Below are 7,869 nucleotides of genomic sequence, written 5' to 3'. Positions count from 1 at the left end.
ACCAATATATATCAGTCATATGACTAATAAATGTATATGTGTGTATATATATATATATATCCCCTCCCTCTTCAATCTCCTTCCAACTCCCCCATCCCATCCCTCTAGGCTGTTACAGAGCACCAGGCTGGGTTCCTTGTACTATACAGCAGCTTCCCAGTAGCTATCTGTTTTTACACATGGTAGTGTATATGTGTTAATGCTACTTTCTCACTTTATCCCACCCTCTCCTTCTCCCATTGTGTACACAAGTCCATTCTCCACATCTGTGCCGCCATTCCTTCCCTGCAAATAGGTTCATCAGTACCATTTTTCTAGATTCCATATACATGCATTAATATATATTTGTTTTGTTAATATATATTTGTTTTTCTCTATCTGACTTACTTCACTCTGTATAACAGGCTCTAGGTTCATCTACCTCAGTTCAATCGATTCACATTTGTTCCTTTTTATGACTGAGTAATATTCCATTGTATACGTATACCACAATTTTCAAGATATTTATGTTGATGGCTTCCTTCCCACTGGATTCCTGCAAATGGAATATATTCCTCTAACAAAGAGCACAGCTTCTCTACATTGTTATATAACTTCAGCCACTCTCTCCAGGCTCTGATGATCACATCTTCATTTGCCTTTATAGTCTCACAGCATAATGGCTCTTCACTAGTAAAATATTCAACCCTCTTCAGTTATTTCTGAGCCTGTCTACACCATTGTATATATTTCCTTTATTACATTCTCTTCAACTACACCTAAAATAAATGCTTTTCATTTTACACCATGATCCAACTGATACAATGAATCTCAATGGTCATTACTCTGTTCATATTACAAACATCAATTTGAATTCATCGAAACAACATCATCTGCCATATTAAAATAAATATATTACTCTGAATTTTATTGCTTTTATAGCTTTACTTAATTTATAAATTTACTTTGTTATAGTTGTGTCTAAGCTCTAATAACAAGCATGTATCTAGTTTTATGTTTGTATGTTAGGTAAATTAATAAATAACAAGGTCAATCAACATTAAATGGGCCCTTGAATTTTTTTCTCCTTCAAAAGAAGATCATATATCATTCAAATTTGAGATTCACTAGCTTAGCTTATTGTTTCTAGCACAGCTTTCAAAATATCTCTAAAAAGCATCATAAAAGTTGTCAGAATGTGAAATGGCAAAGGTACGTACAGATAGCGAATGTATATACAAAAGGTCAAGAACTGTGTAAAGTCCACTATGACACCAGAAGCCATAGCTGAGAACAACTGCACATTCTCTTACCACCACAGGGCTCTGAGAAGGCCTACATGAATTGCATTCCCGTGAATTCAAATCTTTAAACTCCAGATTGGAGAAATGTATTTGAAATTTTCTTAGTCAAGCTAGTAAATGCAAGACTTGACACAACCCTCTACTACAAACATATAGTAACTTTGAAAAGGGGAAAAAAGGCATTAAAAAAAATAATCATCACTGTAAACCAAAATTCATAGAGATAAGCAGGGCTGAAGCTCCTGACTCACTGGGTATCAGGTCCACAAGAGATAGGGAGGAAGTAGTTCAGCTTCAGAAGCATGTTAAGTCGCTTCAGTCATGTCCGACTCTGTGTGACCCCATAGATGGCAGCCCACCAGGCGCCCCCGTCCCTGGGATTCTCCAGGCAAGAACACTGGAGTGGGTTGCCATTTCCTTCTCCAATGCAGGAAAGTGAAAAGTGAAAGTGAAGTCACTCAGTCATGTCCGACTCTTAGTGACCCCATGGACTGCAGCCCACCAGGCTCCTCTGTCCGTGGGATTCTCCAGACAAGAACACTGGAGTGGGGTGCCATTGCCTTGGGCACTCCAGAAGAATAAGAGTCAGCTTTACAGCTTGTAGCCAGAGGTTAGAGAACGTATGGTGACTCCTACCTGGGACAAAAGAAGGCCTCAGGTCTAAGAAATAGGGAATATAGACACCATCCTTCTAAGAAGAACTGAAACTTGCCTGCTGGCTTAGTGGATTAATCTTCAAAATCTCAAATATCACAATAAGGTAGGAACTTTGAACCATCATTTTATAATCTACTTCTGGAATAAAGGCTAGGGAAGACAGTAAGCTGGCATGTGGTATATCAGTTAGGGCTAAGTTATGTTGTAGTAACAAATTAACCCAAAATATTACCAGACTTAGATGACATGGAAAAAGTTTTATCCTGTGTTCACATCACAGTCCAATTCAGGTCAGATGATTCTCCTCAAGAGTTGTCCTCCAACAGTGACATGGAAATCTGGGATGATTGAATCTAGCATATCTGCCAATTCAGTGTTCTTCATACCCATCAATAAGATAGAAAACATGGCTATTCCACATATGCCCTTAACTGTTTTTGGACTAGAAATGATACATGTTACTTCCACTCACAGCCTATTTGTCAGAACTAATAACATATCCCGAAAGTAAATATTAAAAATGCTTTAAAATGTAGGATATTACATGAATATTTGCTAAGATGGATCCAAATGGATGAGACCTCAAATTTCCTAGAAAAGAAAGGGAGTAAGCCAAGAGAAAGAACAAACAACTTATTTAAAATAACTTTGCAAAGCAGTATTTCCAAACTTATGAAGAAATTTACCAATAAGAAAAAAAATAAAGCAATCAGAACATGAAGTTGTTTCATAGGAAAGCAATTTCATAGAAAAGGCTGATGGACTTCAGAATAAATATAAATTGAATGCTTATAGAGATATGAGTTAATAATTTCTATTTAGAAATTACAAAAAAAGAAAGAAATTATATCAAAAATGATCAATTAGAAATATTAGAAATATAGCCATTAAAATTAAAAATGCAATGGTTGGATTAAACTGAATTATATATAATTGAAGAGAGAATTAGTGACAGTAGGAAAAGAAGCAAAGAAACCACCCAGTATCCTAGAGACAAGAAGCTTTTTTAAATAGGAAGAGCAATTTTAAGAATGTAAGACAAATTGAGAAACTCTCAAATTTATCTAACAAGTCTCAGACAAATAAACTAGACACTATGAAAAAGAAGCAATATTTGAATAAATATTTGAAAGGAATTTTCCAGAATTGAAGAAAAACATGAAATAGGGCATGTAGCCAAAATAATAAGCCCACACCGAAAGCTATATTGAACTGTAAAATACCAAAAAATTTTAAAGCTATCTGAAAATCTACAAAGGAATGAAAATAGATTGATATGTTACCTAAGGCAATAGAAATCAGAAAACAATGGAACAACACCTTCAAAATGTTGAGGAAAAAAGACGTCAATTTAGACTTTTATATCTGTTCAAACTGTTACTTCAGAATGAGGGCAAAGTAAACACATCATCAGACCTACCGAGACTTAGAGTTTACCACACACAGATCCTCACCATAAACATCAATAAGGCCTGCATTTCAGCATAAACGAAAGAGAACCCATAGGAATACATGTGCCACAAAATGTGTGAGGAAAAAAATTAATAAAATTACAGTAAAGAAAAGTAACTATTGGCCATAGAAAAGTAACAATAACTAGTAATTTATGTTTGAAAGGTAAAAGTAAACATTTTAAATGCCATAACAAAAGGCAGAGAATGTCTAACAGTAATTAAAGAATGACTGAACTGAACTGAAGACCCTTATCATGGTTGCCTTCTGTTGCTCAGGATTTCAGTGTTAGAAAATACCAGGAACGTAAAAGGATTTAGGACTTATATATTCACGCCCATCTCCAAGTAGGTAGCTGTGGTTGTCCTTGATAACATATGATGTTTTGTGTGGCTTGTTATATTCCCTCCATCCTATTTAAGTGTTGAAAGACAATACAGTCATAGGTTTCCCAATATTAGAGTCTTTTAAAATGTTATATAACAATCAAGATGAGTGATTGTATTTAAACTATAGATAGAAACTATGAATATTTTTGAGTTTGCAGGGAGGTGTTATATTTCTGACTTTTGATAGGGAAAAGTACATAGTATCTTTGCCCACTTCTCTCCATGCACCACAAGATTGCACACACACACACAGATTTATAATGGAATTTAACCTATGTTGCTAGATTTCTGTAACTTAAAAACACACACACATAAAATTGCATAAGGTTCTCCAATTGCTTCAGAATGGAATCTTACTTGAAATTTAACTTGCCATCCACGGGTGATAAAGATAAAAAGAATCTGACAGGTTTCCCTACTCTGAGTTAGCTTGCAAATGAAAAAAAAAAAAAAGTGTGGTCAGGAAAAATGGTAGATGCCATTCAATAGTCACCATTTTGAGCCTTAGTTACCATAATCGGTTGATTATGGTTGAGTTTAATGATGGCTCATATCCAACTTTAAATATTTGGGTCTTTTTCTCTGGCTCAACCAGCTTTGGTAAAAAAGGAATGAAAACGTCAGGTTTTATGATTACACAATAGACATAAGCAGAATTTTATTGTAGAACAAGTTGTCATTATATAAAATTGTATAATAAGATCATTCTTTTATAAAGAAGTTCATTCAATGGAATAAGATTTGTTACACATTAAGTAATTTGATATAGTGACTATTTTTACTCTTGTTTTCTATCATCTCTTAAGCCCAAGTCATATGAAATGAATGGTCAGTTTCTTATGGCTCTTTGATCTGTGTCACAAAAAAATGCAAAAAGTAATAAATTATTGACTACATCAAAGGAATAGAGAATTCATGCAGTGACAATATAAAACATATGGGAATTGTGGTTCAAAGAAGACCATGACTTATGAAAGTTTGGAATTTCAGTACTGATATCTTGAAATAGGAAAAAAAAAATCTAATTTTAGCAGCTCTGTTTAGTAACATAGATTGGAACTAGATTTTCAAGAACCTGTATAATTAATCATTGTTCTCAGAGACATAGATGTGGCTTCCAGTAGTTCTCACTATTAAGTTCAACACCTTTTGAGAACCAAAATTCCTAACCATGTAGGAAGTGGGAAAATATCAGATTTCATTTACCATCAATCAACTCAAATCATTTTGACAAAATTGAGCTGCTTTTAGCCTTCTGCCTGCTACTTCTACACTTCTGAGGCTCAGTAATTGAAATATGAATGAGACTACCAGTATTCATCCCTAATCAATTAGCTACTAAATTGTTACTTGTTACTACAAGGTACAGGGGTGAGGAATATAATGCAAGTGAGGCTGAAACTAGGAGAGAGATCTGAGTACCAGTAGTTCAGCAAAGTTGTAACCAAGTATTATCACACCCACAAGTTTGCAGGAAGGAAAAATCAGACATTCAAATGTTGCACCAAATTAAAAGTGAGTGAGTGAAAGTTGCTCAGTAATGCCAGACTCTTTGCGACCCCATGGACTGTATAGAATTCTCCAGGCCAGAATACTTGCATGGGTAGACTTTCCCTTCTCCAGAGGATCTTCCCAACCCAGGGACTGAGCCCAGGTTTCCCGCATATTCCATATTCTTTATCTTTCTGATAATATATAAAGAGATTGCAGGCTAGAAATAGACAAGAAATATAATAGAAAGTAAAATCTTTGCATATACATAAAATTTATACATATAAAATTAAATAGAAAACAAAACAGTTTGCAGTTAAATGCTAGATAGTAATAACATATATGACTGAGCCTACATACTTAAAAAAAAAAAGTCAAAGGTTCATTCACTTGGTTCATTTGAAGTTTATGTTTAAATATGCTATTTGGCTATTGTTTCTTGGGAGACAGTCATCAAGTATAGATCAGAATTACAATCAACAGACCCTTTAGCTCTTCTCTTTCCAGAGTCTAATTTATCACAGCAGCTACTATAGATTCATCTAGCATGTGATATTTTACATTTTACTGATTTTATTATATCCAATTACACGTCATTTTAAAGATAGTCTAAAAAACTGAACATTTGGTTCTAAATAAAGAATCAGCTTTCACTGCAAAATGTAACAACAATGGAGAGGCATGTTGATAATACTCAACAGTTTCACCTCTGAGACATGATTTTCTGTTGGTACATGATCAAAAGCAAAATAAGCTTACTGATATTAATACAGCCCATTTTTTAAACTCTGCCTTAAGCTATTTCAACCTCAAGCTTCCCACTTTCAAAGATGTTAGGTCTTAAGGGACATGTTGTATTTTAAACTACTATGTCAAATTGATTAATTTAAAAATATATCTATGATGCACATCTCAAGTAAAATCCATAAGAAAAAAAATGGACAGTTTTTGTTCAAATATAGATAAATAGCTCCACTAGAATAATATTTTGACTTAAATTCAAAAGCATCCCAAAGACTAGGTTTCCATGAGATTTTTCTAACTTTCAAAAGTTCATAAACAGGAATAATAAAAGACTTTCTCCTCCTTCTCCGTCAACTCTAAATAGTATTTTTATCTTTAGCCCTGAAGAATTGATTGATTTGAAATTGTACTATTGTCTTCTAATTCAAGAATAGATTCAAAATAGTAGTTTCCATATTATTTAGTGTTAGGCAATACCTCTGCATTTTACTGACAAGACAGAGAGTTGTGCCCTTAGGCCCTTTAATTGCCTGTGAGTTAATAAGTACTCATAAGTAGATTTGAGAAGGAAGCACAGAATTCCTGCTGATTATCATGTGATTGCTAGCTAACCCTGGTAAAACATAAAACAAGTAATTAGAAGTCCCATCTCTCCATTGGCTCCATCACTCCAGATTTCTTCACTCAAAATCTCCTTTCTGTATCTATAATAGTGACAACTTTAACTCAGAAGTGACAAGTTTAACTGATCTTCTGTAGAGAAGATTTATACAAGACAAGTATTTGGAGAGAGAAAGGATTTTCAGCAGATAGAACTCTTTGGCAGTAACTCCGAAAATAAATTATCTATGTGATTGTGTTTAGATGCTTTAGGAATCCTTTCTGAAACATTTTGAATTATTGTCCTGATCTTTTTGAAAAACCATTTAATAATTCAATCAATAAATATCAATGTCATTAACTATATTTACCAGTAATAGAGCATCTTGTTTATTCCCCTGATTCTATAAGTTAACTACAAACTATCATTTAATGATAATTCCCTGTTTTTAAATGGTGCCAGAACTGTAATCTAAATAATCTTCTAAGTTCAAAGGAATGCCAGTAATTGTAGCCAGCATCATCTTCCCTATAAGGCCTATAGAAAAGCACTCTTTCAACATAACCATAAAGATCACCTCCACCACCGTCATCATCAATATAAGAGAAAGACTGGTTATGGGAAATGAGGCATGGCTTTTCTGGAAAGCGCAAGGGTTATAAATTTGAAAATCAAGGCTATTGCTTTCCCACAGAAGAATAAAGATGGCATACTTGTTGCCAAAATAGAGAGGGGAAGGTTCCAGGAGAATTGCTCTCAATGACTATCTAAACCTTATTTTAAAACTTCCAGGCTACTAGGCCAGCAGAATGTGTGATACTAAATATGGATAAAGGGCAAGAAGAAGATGGCATGTAAGAGAGGTCAGTGAAACAGTCTGCATTCCACTGTTAAATGTGTACTCAATTTCCTATGAAACACTGAGTAGGATGGCTGGCTTAAGCTGACTTGCTGATATCAACCCATCCACAATAAGGCTATCTAGACTGAAGCAACCTTGCAGCAGCAGCAGCAGCATTAACTAAGAGGATCCCAGCAGTAAGAGGCTATAAAAAGTGCGGCCCGTGAAAAGGGTTGACCAAGGAGGAAAAGATTAAAGCCATTCCAGGAGATACAGAGGGGCATTCCCAGGACCCTCCAATAAACCAAAGGAGAATGATGGCCAATCGGCATTAGATGGAGATTAACTTGTTAAAAAGAAACATGCACAAAGAAGCCATGTCCATCAAAATAGAAGTACAGAGAAAAGGGA

Source organism: Bos taurus, chromosome 10 (genome assembly GCF_002263795.3).
Source record: "Bos taurus isolate L1 Dominette 01449 registration number 42190680 breed Hereford chromosome 10, ARS-UCD2.0, whole genome shotgun sequence".
In the NCBI taxonomy this organism is placed as follows: Eukaryota; Metazoa; Chordata; class Mammalia; order Artiodactyla; family Bovidae; genus Bos; species Bos taurus.
Note: the sequence above shows the minus strand (reverse complement) of the source record.